This window comes from Equus przewalskii, chromosome 4 (assembly GCF_037783145.1).
Source record: "Equus przewalskii isolate Varuska chromosome 4, EquPr2, whole genome shotgun sequence".
Lineage (NCBI taxonomy): Eukaryota > Metazoa > Chordata > Mammalia > Perissodactyla > Equidae > Equus > Equus przewalskii.
The window spans coordinates 86,016,621-86,044,381 of NC_091834.1; the positions used below are offsets into that span (position 1 = coordinate 86,016,621).

General features: G+C 44.4%; 1 long non-coding RNA gene across 1 annotated transcript in view; it reads left to right on the forward strand.

Annotated features, from left to right (window-relative positions):
- The window catches only part of LOC139083071 (uncharacterized), a 73,634-nt gene extending 46,401 nt beyond the window's left edge, over positions 1-27,233 (forward strand). The window contains exons 3-4 of the long non-coding RNA XR_011539581.1: positions 391-485; positions 22,617-27,233. This is a non-coding gene — a long non-coding RNA (uncharacterized lncRNA). The remainder of the gene's footprint in view (positions 1-390; positions 486-22,616) is intronic.
- Positions 27,234-27,761: the final 528 nt, after the last annotated feature.

Here is a 27,761-nt window from a genome sequence, read left to right on the forward strand (position 1 = left end):
ATGTTTTGTAATTTTCAGTGCAGGGGTTGAGGAGACAACTACTACTAGATTTATTCCTAATATTTTGATTTTGGTGCTACTTACATGGGATTATTTTTCATTTCCAATGGAAATTTAAATTTCATTTTCCAATTGGTTGCTGCTGATATAAAAGAGTACCATTGGTTTCTGTCTATGAACCTTGCATTTAATGGCCTTGCTAAGTTCACATATCAGTTCCATTACTTGACGTGAGACATCTCTCCGTTTCTCACGGCAGTGTTTATAGTTTTCAATGTACAGATCTTGCACCTATTTTAAATCTATCCTAAAGAGTTTTTTTTCTTTGGAGGTGCTGCTGTGGATGATCTGTTTGCATCATTTCATTTTCCAACTGTTTTCTCTTCTCAGGCACCAGGATTTCTTAAGCTCTTGAGGTGGTCCGATTGTGTAGTCGAAGCTGAGAACCACTGACCTCAAGACTCTGATCGTAAACTCTGCTGGAGGTGGGACCACTCACTGTATTTTCTTCTTCCTTTGTTGCAATGTGTGTGGACGGTTCAGCTCGCTCAAGCACCTGCGAGTCCCAGCAACAAGCAGAATCATCTGCACCTGTGGCAAAGAGCGAGCCTGTGATTCCTCTTAATGGAAAGTGCTATAGGGCTTTAGATGAGAGGCTCCTGCAAGGGACTTAATGGATCTGGAAGTATGTTATTGACCTAGTGTGGACCTGACCGTGCTGATGGGCTGGATTTGAACCGCAGCTCCTCAGGACTGGCTGTGTGCTGGGCATTGGTGCTGGGAGGTGAACGCCGTAGCTCAGTGGGCTACCTATTGCCCCTGAGGTTATATATGTTGTCTGTGGTTGGGATGGGCTGGTTAGGACATATAAGAGTTGTTATTTAGCCTTTTTCTTAACCAGGAGAAAAGAGATGGAAGCTGGGATATGGGTCTGCAACCCATTCTTCATTCTCCCCAGTGCTCTGGGTACTGATAGTTAGCAGAAAGGCAAATCTATTCATCTTCCTAGCACCCTGGCACGTGGAAGCCGTGCAAGCTGCTGTCAGAACAGATATTAGGGGCTATAAAAAGCCATGTCATTCCCTCCCCTCCTTACTCTCACTTTGTAACCCCCTTTCCCAGGGAGATTGGTGCCACGCTGGCTGACTCTCCATCACCTGGAAATCGTAGAGCTCATGGGCATTTTATCGAGATTCAGACTGGCTTCATCATCCCATTTTTCTTTCTTTTATCTCCGTCATTTCTCTGCCAGGGGTGGCAACACCATGGAACGATTTGTCTTTCTGCTTTCTTCTGCTAATTTTGAAAAGAGCAGGTTGATGTGGCCCTGGGCATAGGAGAGTGAACCCGTCCCTCGGGACAGCTAGCAGCCGAGGTCGTGCTTCTAGCCACAGGGCGCTGGTGCTTCTGAACCAGGCTCAGGGAAACAGGTGTCCCTTGCTTTGCTTCCATGCTCTTGTTTTCAGCCCTGGCATCTGCACCTTGTTCCATCTCCCAGTAGTACCAGTGCCAGGTGGAGCTAGATTAGTTGGGAAGCATTTGTCCCTTTTGATCATAAAATTGTCCTGGAGGAGAGATCCAGTTCCTAACGATTTTCTCCCTCTGCTCTTTGTTCTTTCATTCCCTCGGTGTCTGTGTCCCCTCTGCCCACGTTCCTCCTCTCCCATTTTCATTTTTTTCCCATGGCATTTCAGAAAATTAATTCCACACCCAGTTATTCAGCACTGACTCTCTGCCAGGGACTGTGGCGGGCAGGAGGGATACAGTAGGAAACAGGATCTGGTCTCTGGTCACAGGAAGCAAGTCTACTGGAGGAGACAGACATACACAGATGCAAATACCTGTTGCTCAAGGTCAGGAATTACACACTCATAACAGAGTTATGAATATAGCACTGCTGATGATGAATTCTAACAAGGGCAAGTTTCATACATATGCTGGCATTTTATCTGGGCCTCAAAGAATGGGTGAGGTTTCAACAATCACAGAGGATGTGAGGGTAGGAGGGGTGGGGTAGGACATTGAAACTAAGGGAACAAAGTTAGCAAAGGCCCTGAGGTGTGAGCTTGTGTGTTGGGAGCATGTGAACTGTCTAGTTCAATTGGAAGGCAGCACGTGTGGCTTGGGAGGAATAGCAGAGCCAGAGATGAGACTAGAAAGGCAAGTTGGGGCCATTGTGGAGGGCCTTGATGCCACACTAAGGAGCCTACACTCATAGTCTAGTAGACAATGGTGAGCCAGCAAGGACAATGAACAGGAAATGGCATGCTCAGAGCTGGGCTTTAGGAAGCTCCCTCTAACAGAACTGTGAGGGACGAATTGGAGAGGCAAGAGTTTGGTGGGAGATCAAAGAGGAGCCCGTTTCAGTGGCTCAGAGTAGTGATGACAGGATCTGAACACAGGCATTGGTCTTGAGGGTCGGAAAGGAGAAGACTGATCTGAGAAGGGTTTTAGGCGTGGGTCAGACAGGATTCCATAAAAACAGAAGGAAGTCAAGTTGAAGACAACTAGGTGCAAAGGAAGAGGGTAAAGTCATAAACAAATCCTGGGAACAGAGCAGTAGAGAGGACGAGGGCTGGCCTTGGGGAGGGTATACAGTTAAATTATTCTGATTGCAAGCAACAGAAACTGACTCTACCTAGTTGAAGTAAAAATGGATATTTAATGCAAGAATGTAGAGTAGGAATCCTTCAAACTAAAAGGAAGAGCTGAACACCCAACAGGACAACCTAGGGAAGCTTCCGAAACTTCAGAGGAAGGAATTTGTGGACTTTTTTTGTGACTTTGCCTTCAATGACTTCAGCTGCTACCTGTTCTGAGGGACTGGTTTGTTCTCCTACGCCCAGGGGCTCATCAACTAACTCTTTTAAAAATCGGCAGAATAAAGCAGAAAGACAGATCCTTCCATGGTGTGGCCAACCCTGGCAGAGAAGGAAAGGATGGAAATAAAAGAAAGAAGAATGGAATGGTAAAGCCAACATGAATCTCAATAAAATCTGTTGGTGCAGATTCTAAATTCACGGGAGAGAAAATCTGGTGCAGCTTGGTGGGGGTGCCTCCTTCTGGGCTGGTCAGCGATGGGCTGGAGTTAGATTCACGACATACAGTCTTGCTTTCCAGTGGCTCAGCCCTGAGTGTTAGGGCTGTTCCTGGAGAAGGGGACAGCGTTGTGTGCCAGGGAGCACACCGACTGGTATTACTCTGGTGGGTGGAGAGGAGGTGGAAGAAGGTGAGTTTTGTTTGGAGAAGTTGTAGGGTAGGTGTGGTGCAGGAAGAGCACGTCCAGACAGAATGAACTTCAGTGGGCTTGGGCTAGAGAGACGCAGATGTGTGAGCACACCAGGTGGAGGGATAATTAAAGCTTTTAGAGGAGAGGAGCTTGGGAAAGAGGAAAACAGCAGGAAAGAGAGAAAGCAAGTAGTGTGTGAAGAGACTCTACAAGGTTGGAAAGACCTAAGCTGTCATCTAGTCCAATGATTACATTTTCTCTAATTCCCATTTATTTACTTTTATTGAGGTAGAGCACACACCCAGGAAAGTGCACACCTCGTAAGTAGCAGCCCAGTGAAGTCTTACACATGTCTATACCTGTGTACCAACCACCAAGAACAGGATGCAGAACATTTCCATGACCCCAGAAGGTTCCCCGTGCCCCTTCTTGGTCAATACCTCCACTATCCTCAGCAGAAGTCATCACTATTCTGCCTGTTACCACCATAGCTTAGTTCTGCCTGTTCTTGAACTTCATACAAATCTTATCATTCAATATGTGTTCTTTTGAGTCTGGCTTCTTTTGCTTGACATTATATCTGAGAGATTTATCCATGTTATTACAATAAGCAGAAGTTTGTTTGTTCTTGCTGCGTAGTATTCTATTACATAGCTATGCCGTGATTTATCTATTATCCTGTTAATGGACATTTGGGTTTTTCAAGTTTTGGGCTATTATGAATAAAACTGCTATGAAATTTCTGGTATATGTCTTTTAGTGACATCTTTACTAATTCCTCTGGAATATATACATACCTAGGAGTGGAATTGTGAGTCCAAGGGTACGTAAATTTAATTTTAGCAGATACTTCCAGTTTTCCAAAGTGACTGTGCCATTTCACACTCCCCCCACGCCCCAGCCATGTAAAAGAGTGCTAGTTCTTCCTCCTTCTCACTAGACGTTGGTGTTGTCAGTTTTTCAAATTTTAGCCATTTTGGGGGATGTATAGTGGTATCTCATGTGGTGTTAATTTGCACTCCCATGTGACTTATGGTACTGAGCACTTCTTCATCTGCCTTCTGGCTGTTTGAATACCTGCGTCTCTGTGTGTGTGTGAAGTGCATATTGAAGTCTTTGCCCACTTTGTAAATTTTCGTTTCTTTCCCTATTGTTTTTAGGAATTCTGGATACAAGTCCTCAGCTGAATGTATGTTTTATGGATTCCTTCTTCTAGTCCATGCTTGATCTTTTCTCGTAATAATGTCTTTTGATAAATGCAAGTTTTTATTTTCAATTATCAATTGTTTATTTTATGGTTAGTGGTTTTTCTGTTTAGAAAATATTACCTATCATAAATTATGACTCTCATTTTGGAGATTAAAAAGCCGAATCCAAAGAGGGAAAAATGGTTCAAGGTTACACAGCAAGTGACAGGACCAAGACAAGGACCCACAGCCTCTTTAGCCCCATGTCCCTCTCACGGAGAATCCACACGGTTCCCTTCATTATAGGGGTGCTGTAGAAAAAGCAACCATCCTCTTTCCATCACTGCGACTTCCTGTCCCCACAGTTAAAAGGAGTCAGCTTTAAGAGGTTGTTCCACATACACTGAGAACCTTGAAAATATTCCTACACTTTGACCCAATTGTTCCTTCTCTAGAATCTAAGACGTAGACAAAGTTTCATATGCACAGATATTCATTGCAATGTTATTTTCAGTGGCAAAAAGAAAAGAAAATAACCTAAGTATTCTGCTATAATGGACTGGCTAATTAAGTTGTGGCACATCTATAACATTGAATAGTAGAACTGCATAATATTCAAATTAAGGTACTTTTGAAAAGTATTTAATGGCCCGTGAAAATGAGCACAATATATATTTTTTCCATTTTAAAAACTCAACTTTATTGAGGTACAATTTACATAGAAAAATGCATCCACTTTAAGTGTACAGTTTGATGAGTTTTCTCTTTACTTTTTAAAATACATGTTATTGAGGTATAATTTGTAGAGTACAGTAAAGTTTAACAATTTTAAGTGTACAATTTGATGAGTTTGGAAAAATGTATACAATCACTTAACCACCACCACAATCACGACGGAGAATATTTCTATGCTCCCCAAAATGCCCTCCTGCTCCATCGTACTCCATTGTCCTCCATTGCTTTTCCCCACTTTATTTTCCCCACTTTCTCCATTATACTCCATTGTTCTCCATTGCTTTTCTCCACTCTTTGCCCCAGGCAACCACTGTTTCAACAGATTAGATTTGTCTTTTCTAGGACGTCATATAAATGGAACAATACAGTATTTTGTTTTTTCTGTACAGGTTTTTTCACTCAACATAATGGTTTTAAGATTCATCTATATTGTTGCCTGGATTGGTAGCTCTTTTATATTGCCACATAGTGTTCCATTGAATAAATATCCCCAATCTGTTCATCCATTCTCCTGTTGATGGAGATTTGTGCTGTTATTGGTGTTGGGTTAACACAAACGAAGCTGTTTTGAATGGGTTTTTGTATGGACGTTGGGTTTTGCTTCTCCTGGGTGAATACCTGGGAGTAGGGTTGTATGGTAGGTGTATGTTTAACTTTGTAAGAAATTGCCAAACTCTTTTCCAAAATGGCTGCACCAGTTTATATTCCCATCAGAATTCCAGTTACTTCACAGCCTTGTTAGCATTTAGAATTGTCAGATTCTTTTTAATCAGGTTGTTTTGTTTTTGTTTTCAATTTTAGCTATTCTAATAGGTATGTAGCGGTATCTCATTACGTTTTTTAAAAAACAGCTTTATTGATGTAACATTTACAGACCATAAAGTTCACCTGTTTAAAGTGTGCACGGTCGTGCGTGGTCCGGTGACAGGGATACGTTCTGAGAAACGCATTGTTAGGCAATTTCGCCATGGTGTGAACATCACAGAGCGCACTTGCACAAACCTAGATGGTACAGCCTACTGCACACCTAGCCTATATGGTTCTAATCCTATGGGACCACCGTCATATATGCGGTCTGTCATTAACTGAAGCATTGTTCTGTGGTGCATGACTGTAGTTCGATGAGTTTTAGAATACTTAGAGACTTGTGCAACCATCAACATAATCTAACTTTAGAATATTTATATGTCACCAGAAGAAATCTTGTGCCCATTAGCAGTTTCTCTCCGTGACTCCCATGCAATATAATATTAGGTTAAAAAAAGCAAAACAAAAAGTATTATTCCAAATATAGCTATATAAGGAAAAAAGATTAGAAGGAACTATGTCAAACACAAACCTCAGTGTTCTCTTGGTGGTAGCATTTATAAGTGGCTTTATTTTCTCCTCTGTACTTTTTGGAATTTCAAAATTCTCCACAGTGAACACATATCACCTGTGTAATTAAAAATAATCATTATTTGTATGAAAAAAAAGACATTTCTTCAGGCTGCTTCTATTGAGGGGGCAGCACCATCTCAGCTACTACCGCTCTGTGTTTTCAGTCTGATTTCCCTTGGGAAGAGAACTTGTAAAATCTGATTCTTCTGAGTTTGTGCAGTGAGCTGGCAGTATACACTTGCTGTTTGCAATATTTACGTGAACCGCCTGGAGGAGTCTTGTAAACTGCTCTATGCGTTGGTTTCTCTATTGACAGACTGATCAGTGCTCAGAAAATGTGCTCTGGAAACCAACTCCATAACGAAGTCGACTCAAAGGGGACACGTTGTCTTGTGATACATCAAGAGAAATGAAGAGAGGTTGCTCTTTGCTTGGAACCTCCTTTTTCCAGTTTGTGAAGTGTGTTTGGGGCCACGTATGTATGTGAGTGTGTGAATGCACATTTGTATGAGTCGGTAATATCTATTTCCATGTTGTAAGCTACTGTGGGTGTACAGGACTAAGTGTACTGGCCCTCTAGTTCTAGTTTAATGACCATCCTGCAGTTTGATTTAGGATAAGTCAAATTCTTATTCCTTTAATTACATTTCCCCCTTGGCTCATGGAGGCAAGGAAAACCCTATCTCCATATAGGCCTATGGAAATGAATTGCATCACATCTGGGCTTTGAACAGAAATGTGCTTTGCTTGGAGTCTGCAAAGTATTTCACAGCTTGTAGGTCACTTTCTGGGTGAAATTGAACTGATATTAACCATTTTCCAGAAGAAGAAACAGATTGGGGAGGACTTGGCTGACTCAGAGATTAGCTGCAAAGGAACAAAACCCACTAAGGCTAGCTCAGATAGAGGGGGTAAGGGGCACTGAAAGGACTGAATAAGCAGGAAAAATAACAAGAGGCGAGGCTGGAGGCAGCTTCTGTTTCTGTCTCTCTGTCTCAGGCCTTAGGATCGCTTGTCCTCGTGTCTCTCTGTTCACACCTCTCCCAGGCTCTTCTCTGAAGGTTGGTTCCTTCTGCTTACAGGTGGTTTCTGCTCTCGTCATTCCAGCTTGAGCATGACTTTGCTCAGTACATCGTGATAGCTCTGGCCTTGCTTTTGCATGACCATTTAGTTTCACTTTGTATGTCTAAACAACTCATTCCCTGGAGAGGGATCTGACTGGCCCAGCTCTGGTCAGATTTCCTAGCAGACGTGGTGTGAAGGGAGGTCTAATACAAAAACATGGCCCCCTGGGCCCCTTTAGCACAGACTTAAGGAGGTGATTGACTACTGCAAGGACAGACAGAATCTAGACAGAGGTGGTTGTTGTTTTTGCCAATCCCCACAATAGAGACATGTAAATGAAGAAGCTAATAAGTAAAGTAGTCGGTGGTAGGCAGCCTCTACTATGGCTGCATAATGATCCCATCTCCTGGAATTTATGTCTATGTGTAATCTCCTCCCAGTGAGTGTGCGCTGGATTTAGGATTCACTGAGATGTCACTCCCCCGTTAGGTTGCCAAGAGACTGTGGTTTCCATCTTTTGGGCCCTCTCTTACTCTCTCACTTGTTTGCTTTAATGGAAAAAAATGCCATGTTGTGAGCTGTCCTGTGGTGAGGACTTTGTGTCAAGGAACTGACTTCGGCCAACAGCCTGGAGGAAGTGAGTCCCACCACAGCCACACCGGAAGCTGGGGACACTCCTCACCTGTGCCTTGTGATGGCTGCAGTCCTGGCGACACCTTGACTGTGGACTGTGGGACACACCCAGCTAAGCCATGCCTGGATTCCTGATCCACAGAAACTGTGAGATACTGTTTTAAGCAGCAAAGTTTTGGGGTAATTTGTTATACAGCAATAGATAACGAACACATGGTCCCCTAAATAATGCTGTTTTTGGAGCACAAGACCCAGGCTTACCTCAGAACAAATTGTAAGAGGTGATGTGACCGAAGGAGCTCTTCTGGAGAACTTGTTTAGACCAAAGTACCAGTCTCCTCCAGCACGGTGGGCAAGTTCAAGTACAGCCGTGCCATGTCTCCCATGTGACCAGCTGGACAGAAGTTATGTTCTAATAGTGACAACATAGAAGTATAAAATGCAAACTGGAAGGATTTCATTTTAGAGAACCTGGGTGACAGCCAAATGTTTCAACCTGTGCTGTAATATTTGAGATGCGTAAAGGGTTGCGCTTGGTGAATTCTAGTGTCTTTTTCAATTCCAAATGACAATGAATCTGAATAATGTGCCTGTGGATGCCAAGCGCCTATGGCCAGTGCCCATATGGTTGGTGTGGACCATATGAGAAGCCTCAGTCTTCTGGAACATCCCTGAGATGGAAGGTCAGACATGGAGACTTTTACATCTCAGAGTCTCTCTGCAGGCATGAGTGGGCTCAGTGGGCCCAAGGGGGGTTATCTGCCCACCACAAGACACGCCAATAGTGAAGAGGCAAGGTGGTAGGAGAGAAAGGGTTTTTTATGACAGCTTGTTAGCAAGGGGGAAGACGGCTGACTAATGTCCAAAAGAACCATCTTACAGAACAAAGATTACAGGCCAGTATATAGGGGGCTGGTCTCTGGGTGGGGCCAGACATCTAGTCTTAGTTCCCGATAGTTTTTTATTTTACTGGATATGCATCAGAGACCAGAACGAAGGCCCTGTACCCTGATCCTTCAGTTGTCATTGATGATGGCTATCAGCATAGACTCTCTGCCCGGGGGTCATCACAGTCCTAAAAAATTCAAAAGAACAAAGTTATCATCTTGTCACAGCTGGGAGGGGCCACAACATCTACAGAGCCTGCAAATCCCCCAGAGACAGACCCTTACCTATTTAGGCAAACTAAAGCAAGGATTCAAAGGGGCTGGCGGTCAGGGTTAGTTAATCAGAAGTCATTCAAAGTTACAATATGGTCTCTTTTCTACAGTATGGCTTCCCTTATGTCAACCTTGTGTTGAGCTGGTATCATGGAGAGTGCTCAAGCAGTCCTCCACTCTGACAAACGATTTCACAGAGAGGGCATTTCAGGAGGTCTCCAGGAAAGGCCTACTCAAAATCCTGTATTCTCCAATAGATTCCATAGACCTGTTAGGACGTTCTTTTGTTGGAGAGGAAGCTCACGGTCAGAGAATGTGTTCAGAGAAAAGAGTTTCTTTCTGGTTCTGTCCCCAGGGCAGGTTTTCCTTAAGCATCCTTGAATACCAAGAAAATGCAAGCTGGGCTCTTCAGTTCTCATCCCCAGCCTCCTAGTCTTCTTGGCCTCAGCTTCTACGAAACCAATGTATCTCTTTCCTCTTAGGCACTTTCATCTGCCTTACACCAGAAGTTTCCCTATTCTTCATCTGTGTCCTTTTGTAGGTCTACAGGTTGCATTCCAATGACAATATGCATTTGAAATATTTAAGTATAGTTTTATTGACACAAACATCCTGTCTCCACAGAGAGAATTGTGAAGAAATCACACAACACAGGAGAGGACTCTTCCTTTGTTCTTTCAAAAGTGGAATTCCTTAAGCTGTTGTATGTAAACTTTAGCTTGGGAGGCTGGTCCTTTTGGAAGAGAAGGCAAGAAATCTCCCTTTCTCTGCGACACATGCTCCTACCCAGAATTCAGCAGCGTCTGGGGACAAGCCGTGATGGCGGCTGAGCTGACAGCAGGGCAGGGTCCAGCCTCGCCAGCAGGCGTGATGCTCCGTATGCAGAGGAGGAGGTGTGAAAAGAGGCGAGTAACGGAGAAGGGTGCTTTCGGAGGCATGGTGGGCAAGGGAAGAAGAGGGACAGCCATTGCATCTGATTTTCAAGGTTACCTGTTGAGATAGGACTGCAGCTGCCTTGTGGCCTGGGAAAGCAATTCCTTTCCTATAGCGATAGCTTTATCATAAAGAATAAAGACCCTTTTGTAATACCTTGTATTTCTCTCACGTCTTTCTCCAGAGAAGCTGCAAGTGCTTCAGAGATTTTATCTTTATGAAAAGCAGGTGAGTAGGTGTGAAGACCTTCTGGTGATCTCAGCCCCTCTGTCCCTAATCCAATCGCTTTGTCTCCGGTCCCCTGCCTTCCTTCTGATTATGATGATTGACATGAGTGGGTCCAGAGCAGGATAGCCCAGTTCTGCCGAAGACTCTTCAGTATCTCTTGTTCACGAACACTGTGGCCAGAATCCCACTCCAGCAGTCTGAAATTCAGGATACTTGATTCAAAGAAATTGAGAGTATTTACCCAATTCAAGACCCATAGGAATAGCTGAGCCTTATGAAGGTCTAGAACTGGGTGCTGGAAAGCCATCATTCTTTCTCTCCTTTTTGCTTTGGGATCACTCAGTTTCCTGGGGCTGCCTCTTTCTGTGTACTGATTTCCTTCTATTGCTTCTCTCTAGAAACCCCTTTCTCTGCTTGCCTCTCTGATCTATGGCCCCAAATGGCAGCCTTGACACTTGAGTTTCAGGCTCAGGGTGGGCACTTCATTTAGTCTGGTTATCCAATAAGAGGAAACCAATTGGCTCAGCTTATTGCTTAGACTGGTGTCCACTTCTGGTCCAGTTATTTCTGGTGGAGGGGCAGGCCTGGCAGCAGGAAGGGCTTCTTCCTCCAGGGTGTAGAAGGATTTGTGCCTTTGTGTCTCCACTGGGGTTTCTCCCTTTATTTGGAATGGCCTTAGCCTTGATTCCCCAGAGGATCCTCAGCCCACATGTGTCTTTCTCTGAGAGCCCATCCCCAGCCACCTTCCTTTTCTCTCCAACCCACTCTGCACAACCTATTAATCCCCCTACTCCTCCATTATCTTGTCACTATTTGCCTATTTGTGTCCTTGACTCCGTGAACTGGCATGATAGGGCAAGGCTTTTGGTCTACCTTGTTTTTGTATCTTGAAAGCTAGCATAGTGCCCAGCAAATCTGTTGAGTGAATGAATGTATGAGGAACAATAGATCTCATCAAACAAAGCCTTTGCAACGTCTTGTCTTTACACAAATATTCTGTTAGCAACAGAAGAAACGATCCTGCTTTTTAAGAAGCACTGATCTTGACTGAGTCAAGAGACTTGGGAATAAAGTGCACTTGTCACTAGGTCCTCCCACTTCGAGGGACTGAAGGGGGCACATGGGGCTGCCGCTGCAGTCTGCAGTATTCCCCGTGTGTGCTTCGGGAGGTCTTGCTCTTCTCCTGCAACCAGTCTTATGGCTACTGAAGTGCAGGTGGTGGAGAAGCAGCATTTACGCTGTGTACAACCTTTCATTTTCTTTTCTTTCTTTCTTTCTTTTTTCTGCAGAGGAAGATTTCCCTAAGCTAACATCTGTTGCCAAACCTCCTCTTTTTGCCCAAGGAAAATTGTCCCTGAACTAATATCTGTGCCCATCTTCCTCTGTTTTCTATGTGGGATGCCACCACAGCACGGCTTGATGAGTGGTTCTAGGTCCACACCTGGGATCCAAACCCTCAAACCCTGGGCCACTGAAGTGGAGCACATGCACTTAGCCACTATGCCACCAGGCTGGCCCCTTGTTTTATTTTCTAATAATGTATGTATAGACTAGTGATTATATTAGATGAGGCAATGTTGATTTAGGATCATCTGCCTCACAAATTTACGTTAGTTAGGATCATTTTGCATTTAAATTTGTAGCAATAACTAAACATGGCAGGCGCACTGTATGACAGTAGGTGGGGGCAGGGGAGAGGGGAGAATGTAAGGGGCAAAACTGATTCACCCGAGGAGCTTTCCAAATATCCCATCTCCCACCTTCACCTGTACCCATTCCTACCTTGTTCCCCAGGGGAATCTGATCCTTCCCTGTCCCCTATGTGACAACTGCCACTTCCATCTCTTTGCTCATTGCTTCCATCCCTTTTTCTCAGGCTCTGGTAGAAATGGTGTGAAAGAGAGGAAGAATGAGGAGGAGGGGTGGGTGAGCTCTCTCCCTCTCCTGTTCTTTTTTTAGTGCTTCCAAATACCTCATTATCCCATGCTGGGAGAGCCCTTCTTAAGTTTTCAAGTCTCCCATCATCCTCCTTAGCAACAAGCCAATATCTTTGCCGGTGTGTGGCAGCCATGGAGCCCACGTTGAGGTGTTTGGACATAAACATCTTCTAATCCACTATTAAGTCCTTCAGTTTGTGTTCTCATAACACTAACCATAATGAACTCTTCACATACTGATGTCAGTTTAATATGCTGCTTCCCCAGGAAGGGCCTAGTAATTTAGTGTTAATTAATGATGACTTATTGCAAATTATGTTACTGACTTACTGACGCTCCTGGGTGACACACACATCTTTCAGACGAAACCATAACATTATTACTTAGCATTCACATAGCGCTTCACACGCTCAGAACACTTGGTAATTGAGTTAGAGGCATTGTCACTATTCCTCATGTTGATCCCGTCATACGTGTTAGTAGAGGTTTCCCTCATTATAGGTAAACTTGACACACAAGTTTTAAACTCGCCAAATTGCTGACACGGAGGAATTACATTTTACTTATCTCAGGGTCTAGAGTGAAAGGTATTTGGGGACTGGGGTTCATGAGGTGTGCGATGGAGATAGCTGCCTGTGAAGCACAATATTGCAGGTTTGCTCCGTCAGGCATTTTAAATACCCAGAAGGAACAGACGGGGGAGCTGAGGCCTAGGTGACGTGCCGTCAGATCTTTAGCCAGGAGAGAAGGTGGCAGCCAAGGGTAAAGGCGACCTCTGAGATATAGAAAAGGCCACAAAGGAAAAATAAGCCACTAATTTGGACCATATTGCTAATAGACATGACTAAGGTCATTGAGTTTTTGTCGTCAGAATTTTCAACCTGTTTTATGGAATGGTGTTTTCAGTGGGAAATATCTTAGTTTCTATCTGACCAAAATCACTTGGAAAAAGGAATTTGCTTTATACAGGGGATGCTGAAATCAATCTTGTTCGACCACATCTATGCTGAAGATAGGCAGGGGATCCTCATGCTATTATTCTCCATCTTCAGGATTGAGGAACTTCAAGAATGAGGAGATGGCCAGTAAGCCAGGCCTCGGAGAACAAGGAGGGTGGATTGGAGAGAAATCTTTGGTCGTGCGATTCGGGATCCCTTTTCATCTCCTGTCTACCCTTAGTCATCTGCCTACTGATGTTGCCCTTTTGTGCTGGACACATTATATAGTCTGAAATATTGAACTCATCTATTTGAAACAATATTTTGATTTCTAATAAATGATAAGGAGAGGGGAAATGAGATTCCCCTCTGGCCAGAAAAAGGGCAATCTTCACTCTCCGTGGGAGAAAGATAAGCCCAGTCAATTTGTGGAGATGGTGTCAAAATTAAATTATTTCTCCAGAAACTTATATATATATAAAAAAATTCAACTTGTCTTTCTTGGAGGAAGTGCTATTCCCATCTTTCCTTTGTCCTGTTCTGCGGCAAACTCCAGGACCTTAATTAATCCCTGCTCTTGATTCTATTGGTTCATTTCTGTCTCGTCCTTGTCTTCCTTGCCAACACCGTTTTAAAATACAGAAACTGGCTCCCACAACAGACAACTAACAATTCATTTCAGGCTCAAATATGAGTAGAACTCATATCGGAAACTTTTATTTATTATTCTAGACTCTTGCATCAAAACCTTTTGACGAAGCCCAAGCAAAACAGTGACACATTCAGATCAGATTAGCAATTTGCACCTTCGTAGAGGGCTAGCCGAGCAGCTTTGTTCTGATGTCTTTTAAAAAAATCCATTTGTATCTGTCGGGAAATGGAACCTTATTTGCGTCTGGAGCTGTGTCTCTGGGCTGGTAATGATGATAAATCAACTCAAGTTTCAAGCAGACTGGCGGTGCTCAAAATGTCGTCAAGTTCACCTGGGAGGGGAGGATGTGCCCTTGGGGTGAGCTCCACCTCCCTAGGCACACCACCTTGCAGAAGCTTCTAGGTGGAGAAGGGACAAACCCACCAAGAGAAGGAGGCAGTGTGGTAAATGGTTAGCAGAGACAATTCTAGAATCTGTCTGAAATTCCAGTTCTGACTCTCCACTTTCTAGATGTGTTAGCTTGGGCAAGTCACTTGACCTCTTTGAGCTTCGATTTCCTTACCAGGAAAATGGGCATAATAATATCTACCCTATACAGTTGTTGTGAAGATTAAATGAGATGATGGAGATGTACTTAAGGCACTTGCCACATCATGAGCACTTAATTAAGGGCCATTTTTCTCATCTTGATCTGCAGAGTTAAAATATGGTGAGAGAAACAGAAGTGGGTAATTCTACTTAGAAGGCAGGGTGGCAAATATTTATAAACCACGGACGTGGAGAAGGGCTCACCTGCTGACATCTTGTTTGACACCCGTTGAAGCAGGTGAATTAAATCTCCGTGGCATCCCCATCCACTAGGTTCAAGGACAGAGTATTGAGGCCCTTCTCCAGGCAGACCAGTGAGTGGGGCGATTGGGCAGCAGAAGAGGCTACGTAACTTTCCCAGGTCACCAGCTGGTAGGTGGTGGAGCTGGAATTTGTATCCAAGTTGTCTGACTCCAGGACATTGGTTCTCAACATCATCTGCACGTGAAAGTCACCTGGGGAGCTTCTAAATGACCAGATGCCCAGGCTGGGTCCCAGCCCAATTAAACCAGAGCCTCTGGGGGTGGGACCCAGGCAGCAGTAGCTTTTAAAGTTCCCCAGGTGATGACAATGTGTAGCAAGGCAGAGAGAAACTTCTCTAGGCTAGAGCAGTGGTCCTCAGAGGGTGGTCCCTGAACCAGCAGCACCAGCATCCCCTGGGAACTTGTGAGAAATGCAAATTCTCCCTCCCCCCCGCCCACCACTCTTCTGACTCAGCAACTCTGGGGTGGGACCAAGCAGTCTGTATGTTAGCAGGCTCTGCAGGTGATTCTGGTTCATGCTCATCTGAGAACTCCAGAGCAGAGCTTCTCAAACTGTAGTGTGCCTACGAATCACCCAGGGATCCTTCTAAAATGTAGACACTGATTCTGTAGGTCTGGGGTGGGGCTGGAGCTTTTGAATTGGTGATGCAGATGCTTCCTGTGCATCGGTGACATCTGAGGAGCGAGGGAGCTCCGCTCCACTGCCAGGCTGCCTCCAGAGTCCCCAGCTCCCTTCGTCAGAATCCCCTGGGATGCTTATCAACATGCAAATTCCTGGGCTCCTCTCCAGACCTACTGAATGCTAATCTCTGAGGATGGGATTGGGCAGTGCAAACACCAAAGGGGATTGTTTAAACGTCCTAGGAAGTTTGAGAACCTGTGTTCCCAAAGGGCCTGATCCTCTGAGGGGCCTCGTCCTGATGGCTCCTGGTCTTCTCCCAGCAAGCTGCTTTCAACCCGCAGGGCTGGCCAGCCAGCCAGCTGTGTCAGGCAGGGTCAGGACAGCAGGCCTTTGGTGTTGCAGCTTAAAAGAAGAAACCAGCAGCAGAGGTCCTCAGGCTGCTGTCAGCGCATCTCCAGCTAAGAACCACATCTTGCTATGTCCACAGGCTGCAGGGAGCAGAGCTGCATTAATCTCCTAGTCCAGGATACTGTCCTGTCCACACACCTTGGGCCCTGCGGCTAGAAATATAACTCTCCTTCCCTCTTTGGATTCATGGTGACTGTCCTGTCTGCCCAACCACCTCACTGACCCAGCCACCTCCAGCCAACCCACAGGCCGGTAGGTTAGAGCTGGCAACACCCTCCTGGATGTACAGTATGCTGTATGAGACAGGTGGTAGCTAGCTGTTTTAGCTGACTGGGCACAGAACAATGGCAACCCAAAGAGGTGGGTTCCAGGTCAACGTGAGGAAGCAATACATTCACTTGGGTCATGCGCAGGCCTGGAAGCGGGTTCTTCATAGGTAGGCAGCTACTAGTCTGGGGCGATTTAGGCTGGTTCTGCCACAGAACCCACAAATGTCCTTGAACCCGTGCTCCTGGAGGCACTGCAGTCCTGTTGCCCTGGGATGGGCAGGACCGACACAGTACGCAGCCGGGGCCCAGGAATAACCTCATCCCCAGCGTCTGCATCCACCCCTCCTCAAACATGTCACCCCGGCCACCTAGCGAGGAGCTCGGAACCATGCCCTTGGCTGCTTACTCCTTTGGCTCTCATGGGCTTCTCGATCACAGAATCCTCTCTGAAAATCTAAAATATCAATATGCCTGAGCTGTTCCTCACCTCTAAAATGACCCTCATTAAGACCAGGGTGAGGATGAAGCAGTTAATATGCAAACAGAAAGGCAGCTGGAGGAAAGCGGGTTACGGAGTAAAGGCCTGTGTAAGGGTTAGTTGCTGTCGGTGTCATTATCACCAGGTAAGGTAACAAGTGGATATCTTTTTTGGGGAAGGAGCATTACCTGCTTTTCTTCTAGATCATTGCTAAACCACCAGGTAGACAGCCGAGGCCCACAGTTCCCAAGCCGTTCTGATGATAAAGGAGCTAAGTGCAGGGAGAAGGGGTGATTAAATAACACCCTTCCTTCCCTAGGAGGGAGGGACTCCGACGTCCCTGTCGTCTACAAAAAGGTACCTAACATGGTAACGTGGGCTTGAGTAGGAGTCTTATCCGACAGATGAACAGAAATGACACACTGTTGGCCTGAATTACAAGGACCCCCTGCAGATTAGCCCCAGACAGCTCCGTGGGATTGCACGCGGCTTGCAATTGCTTGGGGTGGTCCCTTATGACACAGCCCAAGGCCTCTGGATGGAATAATAGCCTTAGAGCCATTTTTGAGGGTTCAGTCGAAGTCTCCTTAATAAAGCGTGATGAAGCAGAAGGGACAAATTATAGCCCCCAGGTGTGTCTGCAGTGAAACGGGGCTTCCTAAACTGCCACTGTGGAACTCAAAGGACCACCAGCCAGGCTTCTGCTTGCGCTTTTCAAAGCTGGCCCCGTGGCTCCAAAGCTGCCCTCTGAGGTCTGTTCCAATCAGCTTCAAAGATGATGTTATTATTGTCTGCCAGGCACCCAGGACGTCCTGTGTAGGACAGGAAGCCAAGGGGAACAGGCATGTAATGCAGGCAGCAGGAGGCACCGGGTGGGAGCTGGTATCTGAAGGAGGCAGGTGCACACACACATGGCACGTCCCCTGCACTCATCACAAACCCAGAACATGCTCGAGCATCCGCAGAGCTCATTGGTGTCTGCTCTGTGGTTGCTGTCATCATTTTAGTTGGCTCCCTCCACCCTGCCTCCCTTCCCTCTGCTCTCCATCTAACACTAATCCCGCACACACTGTTCTGGGATCCTGGAGGGTGGGATGGGGATGAAACGGGGCTTAGAAACAAGTGACAGGTCTCCGTTTGCCCTTTCCAATGGCTTTTGCAGAGGCCTGTGATCTTGTATGACCCTGGGAGGGAGGAGAGGTGTTCTCTTCCTCTTCCACACCCCTTCCAATTTTATATATGGGGAAACTGAGGCTTATAGAGGTCAAGGGACTTACCTAAGGTCACCAGTTGGATCCTGACTGATACAACTCATTAATAATATGCTTACCAAGACAATGTATATTTCCTGTGCATCAGCCCTGTCTACCCAAGTTTGGTGTAAGTACCTCATGGCTGGACTAGGGGTTTCAAAGATACTTGCTTATTGATTGAATATTCAAGCTTTGCTATTCTCTTACATTTTCCTAATTTTATATGTTTATCTGTGGAACGAGAGAGCAGAAGACACGCATTGGGTTATAAAGTTAGCGAGTTTTACTGGAAACTGAAAAGCTTGAGATTTTGCTTGACTTTTTCCCATCTAAGAAAGGCTCTGGAGAAGGTCTGGAAGATTCCAGGACAAGTTGAACCTCATTCTTCTGTCATTCTATGGGGCCCATATCCTTTCCCCTCTGCAGCTCACATCCATGGTTTCTTCTCAGGGAACAGGAGGTCAGGGAAGCAGACAGGAGAGAAGGTCAGAGTGGGGAGGTGAGGAGGAGAGAGCCCAGGAGAAAGGGGGAGGGCAGTGAGTCATATTGTCTGTTTAGAGAAAACTAAGATGCTAAAATAGAGATCATTCATGAAGAATTTTGGGATTTCCTACCTGAGCCCCAGAGCATGACTGAGTGACCCTCTGTGTCAGCAACAGTAGCTCAGGGTTCCCATCCCGATTGTCTGCCATAGAAGAATCCCTTCTACCTCTGCTCCAGCCCATCCTGGCACGTTCTGATGGCCCACGTCCACCGTTTCCCTCTCACGTCCCAACCCCTCCCCTCTGCTTTCCTGGAGAAGGGCTCTCCCCAGAGCTTTCTCTTCAGAGTCAGCTGCATCCTGGAGCTCAAAGGAAGGAGGTGACTGCGCTCCCTGAGGAGGGATTGTCCTCCCTTCCTGAGTCCCTGGTCCTTGCTCAGATTCTTCCAGCTGGGAGGCCTGAGGACAGCAAGCCGCATCTGCGCCAAGGACACGGAGACAATTGCATTATGTTGCCCATGGCAACCGACTCTGAGGCCGGCTATCCTCTGGCTTGGTCACGACTGTGTTTGAGAACTCTTGCACTTTCTTTGGGGTTTAAGGGTTTGTGGGTTTTCCTTCCTTGCACATGAAGTGGTCATTTTCTTTTCTGGCAATATTCACACACACGCACACACACACCCACGAACACACAAGCAGTCACTTCCCAAACACATGAATATGTATTCTCAGCTGTTGGAGGAGCTTCTGGAACACCTCCTGGGAGTCTGAGCCTGAGGAATTCTGGATCTCCAATTCTGGATCTCCAGGTTAATAAAGAAACTGAGGTACAAGTGTGGAAATAGCACTTACTTAGAGCTGGAGACCTGGGTTCCCCCGGTTTTGTTTCCAACTAGCTGTGGGCAAGTCACCTCCTGCCAGTGAGCCTCCTTGTCCTCATCTATTTATTGAGCTAAAATGCTTATCTCGTAAGGTTACTGTGAGGATTAAGTGACATTAAGTAAGGTAATGGTTGTGGAAATGTCTACAATGACCAATAAAAATGTCTTGAGGAAGACTTGGGGTGCCATTTGTGTGCGTGGTGCCAGGCATTACTGCGAATCTACAAAAGTAATAGAAGACATGGACCTTTTATTTTTAAATTGTAGCAAAACACACATAACATAAAATTTGCTGTCTTAACCATTTTTAAGTGTACCATTCAGTAATGTTAAGTATATCCATGTTGTTGTGCAGCCAATCTCCAGATCTTTTTTATCTTACAAATCTGAAACTCTGCACCCATCAGACGACTCCCCTCTGCTCCCTCCCCCAGCCCTTGGCCACCACCCTTCTACTTTCTGTCTTTGGAAATCCAACTACTCACCTCATGTACGTGAATCATACCATATTTGTCGGTTTGTGTCTGACTTATTTCGTTAGCATAATGTCCTCAAGGTTCATCCATGTTGGAGCAGGTACCAGAATTCCCTTCCTTTTTAAGGCTGAATAAGATTCCAAGGACATGGACCTTTTTAAAATGTCTGAATAATGTAAAAACAACACATATGCAGAGCCATGAAAAATTACAAAGCTGCCTGTCACACAAGGCATCCAATGCATAACAATAGAGAAGTAGAGAAGGGACCACCCCTCATGATTCCAGGAGGCCCCTGTGCCCCCTGGGCCTGGCTCTGCATCTTAGGACCAAGCATTCCTGAAAGACAGCATCTGGGTCAGGCTAAATAGTTATATTCGCCAGAACCTGTGATTCAGGACAGCAATTCCTAAACAAATGGCACCGAAGAGTGGTGAACAATTTAAATTTGCTCCTGGGTCTCCAGGAGTGAGAGACAGTAGGAGTTGGGGACACAGAGAAGGGAGCAGCAGTTGCCCTGGCTCAAGAGAGGGTCAGGAGCTGGAGAACAGAGCGTGGTGGTGAAAAGTTTCCTTTGTAGTCTGGCATTTGAGAAACAATGGCTTATTTCCATTGTGCAGATTCAAGTAATGCTTGTAAAACATTTAACTCAGAGCCTTGTGGGCTTAGCCAACCAGCCACGTGGATGAGGCTGGCCTGGCCCAACATTCCCCAGTCCTGGGAGGAATAGGGAGCACATTCCTAAGTCCCCCATGCCATTCGGTTGCCTGACCAGGCTTCCAGGGGAGGGGAGCTGGAAATTTTCAGTCACCAATTGCCAATGATTTAATTAATCATGCCTACACAATGGAGCCTCCATAAAACCCTAAATAACAGCGTTTGGGGAACTTCTGGGTTGATGAGCACATTGAGATGCTGGGAGGACGATGTGCCCAGAGAGGGCGAGGAAGCTCCCTGCTCCTCTCCCCCTGCCATGCTGCGCCCTGTGCATCATGTCCATTTGGCTTTTCCTCGATTATGTCCCTTATAATAAACTGGTAATAGTAAGTAAAGTGCTTTCCTGAGTTCTGTGAGTTGTTCTAGCAAATTACGGAATCTGAGAGGGGTTTTGTGGGACCCTTGAATTTGTAGCCAAGTCAGACAGAAGTGTGGGTATCCTGGGGACCCGATACTTATGACTGGTGTCTGAAGCGGGGACAGTCTTGTGGGACTGAGCCCCTAAACCTGCGGAGTCCGACGCAGTTAATGCCAGAAGTGAACTGAATTGTAGGACACCCAGTTGGTGTTGAAGAGTTAGAATTGGTTGGCATGGGGAAAAAAACCCCTCAATGACTTAAGTGTTGAATGTCCACACCATAAGCAAAGCCACCCCCTAAAAGTTACCAGAATTGCAAGATTCACGCAAAAGATAGAAACAAGCAACCACCAGAAGACTTGCTTGGTAAAACTATGCCTTATAAGTGACAGCAAATGTTATAGGTGACTTTGGAAGAGTGGCTCAGTTTGGAGTTAGAATAGCATCAGAGCAGAGCTGGAACAAAAACAAAGTCATAGGGGGGAGAAGATACTTGCCTGTATATAACCCATCAAGGATAGATACCCAGAACATATGAAGAATTCCACAAATTAATAAGAAAAGATAAACAAGCCCCTAAAAATGGTCAAAGGATAAAGATGAAGCAATTCACAGATGAGGAATCCTGAATAGCCAATAAATATATGAAAAACCTTCAACCATACTAGGATCCAGAAAACACGAAAAATTCCACGATGAGATGCCTTTTTTTATCTATCAGGTTAGCAAAATTTTCAAGTTTGATAATATCAAGTAGCAGCGAGAATGTGGGATAATGGGAACTCTCTTATAACGCTCATGAGTACAGCCGATTCGGCAATATCCACTAAAATTTAAGATTCGCAGACTCTGTGATGCAGCAATTCCACTCTAGGTATATAGACTCTAGAGACAGCCACGTATAGGAAAGGAGATGTTGCAAAGATGATTATTGCAGCCGGGTTCATAGTTGCAGAATGTTACAAATAGCATGAAACAATTTCTATAAATTTAAAAAACATGTAAAACAATACTATATAGTTTTATGGAAACGTGTGGTAAGACTCAAATATGCAGAGGAGAAGGATGAACACCGACTGCAGGAGCATTGTCTCTTTCAGGAAGGGGGGGAGGGCAGGAGTGAGGACTTTAACCAGACCTGTCATGTTTTACTTCTCTTAAAAAAATCTTAAGCAACATGGAAAAGTTTAACACTTGTTCATTCTCTGTGGTGGTTACATGGGTATTTGTTTTATTATTCCTGTGCCTTTCGTATGTTTGAAATATTTCATAAACGCATTATTTTAAATAAAAAAGATAATGAAATCCCTCTTAATCTAGGAAAAACTGGATTTTGTAGTTACTCTCTGTTCCTGTACTTGCTTACACGTGTGTTGTCTCTTCCTCAAATATGTGATTGAAGAAGCTTGTTTTGGGCTAGGCAGAGAGAGCGTGGTCTAGAAGCCACGGTCAGTGACCATGAAGCGGAAGTGAAAAGGGACCCAGTGCAGGATTCCTGTCTCCGCCTTGGCTAGGAGATAGCCACAAGCCATCTGCCAGAATAACTCTAGCAGCAGAACAGTCACTACTTCCTGCACACCTATTCCATTGTCGGGGACATCTTCAGGGGAAGCTAGAGAGTTCTCTCCCATGTAGGCTGGCTAGCTGTTCCTTCGCCATTAGAGGGATAATAGCATGGATGCCTCTTTGTCCAGACCCTGGATGAAGAGGGAGAACCTCTCACCATTTTGTTTATCTTTCTTTAGATGCTCTGAGATGGGGCTGTGCGGCGTCCGAGGGTGAAGCACGTGCAGAGGATGTGATCAGATTACATCAGAGCACAGGGAGTCGGTAATTCATGGGAACTGGAAATTGTACCTTAATAAGTTTGCATTAGCTCTTAAATGGCCACATCATATTATTGCCTCATATTAGGTTTGTGATCAATGACCGCCTAACTGCCTCTCTTGTGCCACAAAATCCTTTTCACATAAATTGCTGTCAAATCACTACTCCCTCTGCAGCCGTTCTGCATTTGTGCGAGTGAATTTCAGAGATTGCTGCTGGGCTGTGCATTTATACTTGTTAAATTTTATCTTCTTGGCTTCGACCATACATTCTAGAATTGAGATCATTCTGAATTTTGATTCTGTCTTCTGTGGCATGTACTCTCCCCACCAGGTTAGTGTCATCTGAATAACTGACTGGCATATTTTCAAAAGGACGGGGCCAAGGACAGAAGCCTGTAGCAAGGCAATGAAAATGTTTCTCTGGATTGACACGGAACCATTAATCAGCAATCTTTGGTTACAGCAGTTCAATTGGCCATAAATCTGCCTCAAATTATTACCATCTGATGCTGTGGGAGTGCAAGAGATAGAGTGGTTAGGAAGACTCAGTATTGTAAAGATGTCAATTATCTCCAGATGAATCCATAAATTGAATGCAGTTCAAGATAAAATCACCACAACGTTTTCCATAGAACCTGGTAAGCTGATTCTAAGATTTATTTGGGAGAGTAAAGGAAAGACCAGGAACAGACGAGATAATTTTGAGGAAAAAGGACAAGAATTGGGAGAATTGACCTACCAGAAATCAAGGCTTATTATAAAGCTATAATGATTAGGGCAGTTTGATATTGGCACAGAAAAAGAAAAAGAGATCAAAGGAACAGAAAAGAAATCCCAGAGATAAAATAAAAAATATATGGGAATTTGATATGTGGCAAGGTACACTACAAATCTGTTAGCAATGCACAGGCTACTTTAAAAATGATACTGGAATACTTGGTAATTCATAATGGAAGAAAGTTCTATCTCTATTTCAAACCTCTACTAAAATAGATTCCAGGATGTTTAAAGACCTAAATGTGAAAGGGAAAACTTCAAAATATTGGGTGTAAGGACATATCTTCATGACCTTGGAAGTAAGAAGGGTTTCTTAAACAAGATGACGAAAGCATAAGCAAAATGAGAAGTTTGATAGATTTGACTATATTAAAATTAAAAATATTCATGTATCAAAATACAAGTTAAAAATCAAGTTATAGACTTGGAGAAGATGTTTGTAAAGCTTAAAATAGGTAAGTAATTAGTAACCAGAATGAGAAAATTTTTTTCAAACTAATATGAAAAATACGAACAATGTAACAGAAAAAGAGACAAAGGGTGTGACCAGGGAGTTTTATAGAAAGGAAGTCTAAATGACCAGTGAATATATGAAAAAATTCTCAACCTCATTAGTAAGCAGGCAAATGCAAATTAAAATCACAGTGAGATACATTTTGGACTGATCAGATTGACAAAATTTAGAAAGTCTGATAGGAGCAAGTAACAGTAAGAATGTGGAGCAAGGGGAACCATCATACACTGATGGAGGGTTTCACTGGCACTGTCATGGAGAGAAAGTTTGGAAACATCTAGTAAAGCTGAAGAGCTGAAGACGCACATACCTTGTGGACACAGTAATTTCATTCCCTGGTGTGAATTCTAGAGAAACTCACATATACGTTAGGAGGCATTTACATGAGCATGGGTTGTAACATTTTTAGTGAGATGATATAAATAGAAACAACCTGAATGATCATCAACAGAAGAATGAATGAATAAATTATGAAACATTCGTTCAATGCTGTAGTTTCTGGCGATGGAAATGATTGAACTAAGTCTACATGTATAATGGATACATCTCAAAAACATAATGTTAAGCAAAGAGAGCAAGTAGCAGAAAGATAGATACAGTGTGATGCTATTTACATAAAGTCTAAAATCATGAAAATGATACTATATATCAGGGGTGGCAAACTGTAGCCTGTGGGCCAAATCTGAGGTAAAGAATGCCTATTTTTGTCAAATTTTATTGGAGCACAGCCACATGCATTTGTTATCTCTGGCTGCTTTTGTGCTACAAAGGCAGAGGTGAACAGTTGCAACAGAGGTAGGATGGCTTGCAAAGTCTAAAATATTTACTATCTGGCCCTCTACAGAAAAAGTTTGCTGGCGCCCGGCACATATGTGTATTGGTTAGCCTAATATGTAACATTAGTGACTTACATAAGAGAAAAGTTTACTTTTCCTGTTTGAAAGGCTAGGTAAACGTTTCAGGGCTTTTAGGCTAGCTCAACAATCATCAGAGACCCAAGATCCTTCCCTGTGGGTTATTGTCGCCCTCAGTATGCCATGTGCATCTCATGATCCACGATGGTGCCCATCTCTCATCGTCACATCCCCCTTCCAGGCAGTGTGAGGGCAGTAACAGGCATCTTCATTTTGAGCATGTGACCTAGAAGTTATCCACGTCCCACTAGTAAGAATTTTTTCACAGGGCTATGCCCACCCTCAAGAAAGCTAGGAAATAGACACTTCACCTGGGCTATGATGTGCTTGCTAAAAGTCCTATTACTATGAGAGTGGGAAGAATGGCTGTTGGGGAACAACCAGAGGCTTCGGCAGTAAGCTTATTTGTAGTAAAGACATGAAAAGGAACATTGACTGGTTCTCCATCTTTAGCAGGATGGTGGTCACTTTTAGGCAGGAAGGAATGCAATCAGAGAGAGGTACAATAAAAAGAGGTCAGGAAAAGAGCTGGGAGCCCCAGGACTAGAGATTCAAGACAGTTTTATACCTTAAGGCCTGCAGCCAAATCTATGTATATTGCAATTATTCATATACATATAGACATATGTTTAGTTAGAAGAGTAAAATAATAAGAGGAAAGTATCAGAGGCAGAATAGGAGGGACAGGAGAAGATAATTCACTGTAAGAGAGACAACAACATATGCTGAGTGAAACGCCAATATAAAGCACAGTGTTTGGCACAGAATCTTATTGGACTAAGAACTCTATATAATGCAGTATAGATTTTTGATCAGTCACTTTACTATGGGTGTCTATTAATATTGGCAATTGGAGCCAATAGGTCAAGGGGCTTGGGACAGGTTAGAAACACACTGCCTAAAAATATACATTGGCTATTTAGTGCTTTGAAGTCCTGATAATAAAAAGGAAATATTTAGGTAGGAGTGAGAAGAATCTCACAGCGGTGGGCAAACGTGTCTTGTCTCTTGGAAGAAGTTGAGAGCTACTCTCTTCTGGGGTTTCTGTCTGACTGATGCTAGGTGCCTGGTACAGAAAGAGATGAGTTGAGGGAGCCAGAACCCCAGACCTTCAAAAGAGAACCCTCAGATGTGGAAACGCCTTGCCTTGCTTTGCCCAGATATGCAAATGCCCACCCTGTATATAAACCTGGTGGGTGCGTGCAACTGTTCTAGAGAGCCATCTCACACTATCTAATTGAATTAAGAATGCATTTTCCAGGGGCCGGCCCCCTTGGCTGAGTGGTTAAAGTTCCATGCGCTCCACTGCAGGGACCGGGTTCACAGGTTTGGATCCAGGTGTGGACTTACTCCACTCATCAGCTGTGAGTGCTGTGGAGGCATCCCACATACAAAATAGAGGAAGATTTGCACAGATGTTAGCTCAGGGAGAATCTTCCTCTCAAAAAAAATATTTTTAAAAAAACCAATGCATTTTTTTCCATACGACCCAGCAATTTCACTCCTGGGCACATACTCCAAAGAAATTCTTTCACAGGACCATAGTGGCATGTGTGAGGGTGCTCGTAACTCCATCGTTTCATGGTGGTGGAGAGTTGGAGGCAATCTGGGTTACCATCACCAAGGAAGTGCATAACACAGGATGGTGAGTGCTTGCCGTGGACTACGGTGCAGTGGTTAGAAAGAGAGGACTGGATATACACACAGTAATGCAGGAGGATCTTAAAAACAGAGTACTGATTGAAGAGAGTTAAGAAAAGGAGAATGAGATCTATAGCACAATAATGCTTATGTAAATGAAAAATGCACGCACACAGAACCACGTTATGCATTTTTCAGGAACATATGCAAATTAAAGGAGGCATGTTAATACATTAGAGTAGTTGCTTATGGGGGAGTGAGAGAGACTACCCCCCAAAATAGTGACTCCAAGGGAGTTTACTTGGACTGCCTTTTTATTCATTCTCAATACCTTGCCTTCCTCCCTGATCCTGACAATCTGATCTTAGAAGTGCTAGCTTTGACTCTTATACCCTTACTGGGTTTATCATCTCTTGTTTTGCTCTCTGGGTGTCTAACCATGGTCATGCCCCCAACTCCACTCTGCCACACAGACTTGGCTTTGACATCTTGCTATTGCTTTCGGAGTTTCTGACCACACTGCTCACCTTCTGGTCTTTCCTTCATTACTCCCAGCTCTTTGCTGACAGCTTGTTGTGGTCTTGCTCCACTACACGGCCATACAGGTCAACTGATGTGTAGAAGACGGACCTGCTTGAAATTGTGTGATGGATCAGCGGTGGCCAAATAAAGTCATGTTTGCCTCAATCTGTTGTCTCCCCAGACCGTTTGTCTGCTCTGCACCTGCTCTCCCCAGGTTTGAAGCTCTTGCTCTGGAGGGCAAGAACCCTGTTTGTCTTTTCTTTTCCTCTAACTCCAACACAGAGAGCCTTTGAGTTTTGATACCTTGACATGTGCTGATATATTTTAATATAAACTTTCTTTTACTTCAAAAGCAAAGAGCTAAGTAATTTCATATATTTCAAATTACATATGAGTTATTGGAGAGGTGGTGAGAGAGCCTGGTACTCCAAGGGCACACATCCCATGACCCTTGGGCCGTGAACACCATGCTCCATCCAACAGAGTTAGACAGCTTTCAGGAAGCTGGTGACATCAATTACAGGCTCAATGGCCAAGAAGTTACCTGGAGGGCAGATATTGATAGAAGATGCAAATATCTGCTTCCCACCTGCCTTCAATTGAGAATAAATCATTTGGAACCACTGGTCTCTGTAGCTCTTGGCCAAAGATATTTTCCATGTTTCTGGGACATGACACAGAGGAGGATTGTGT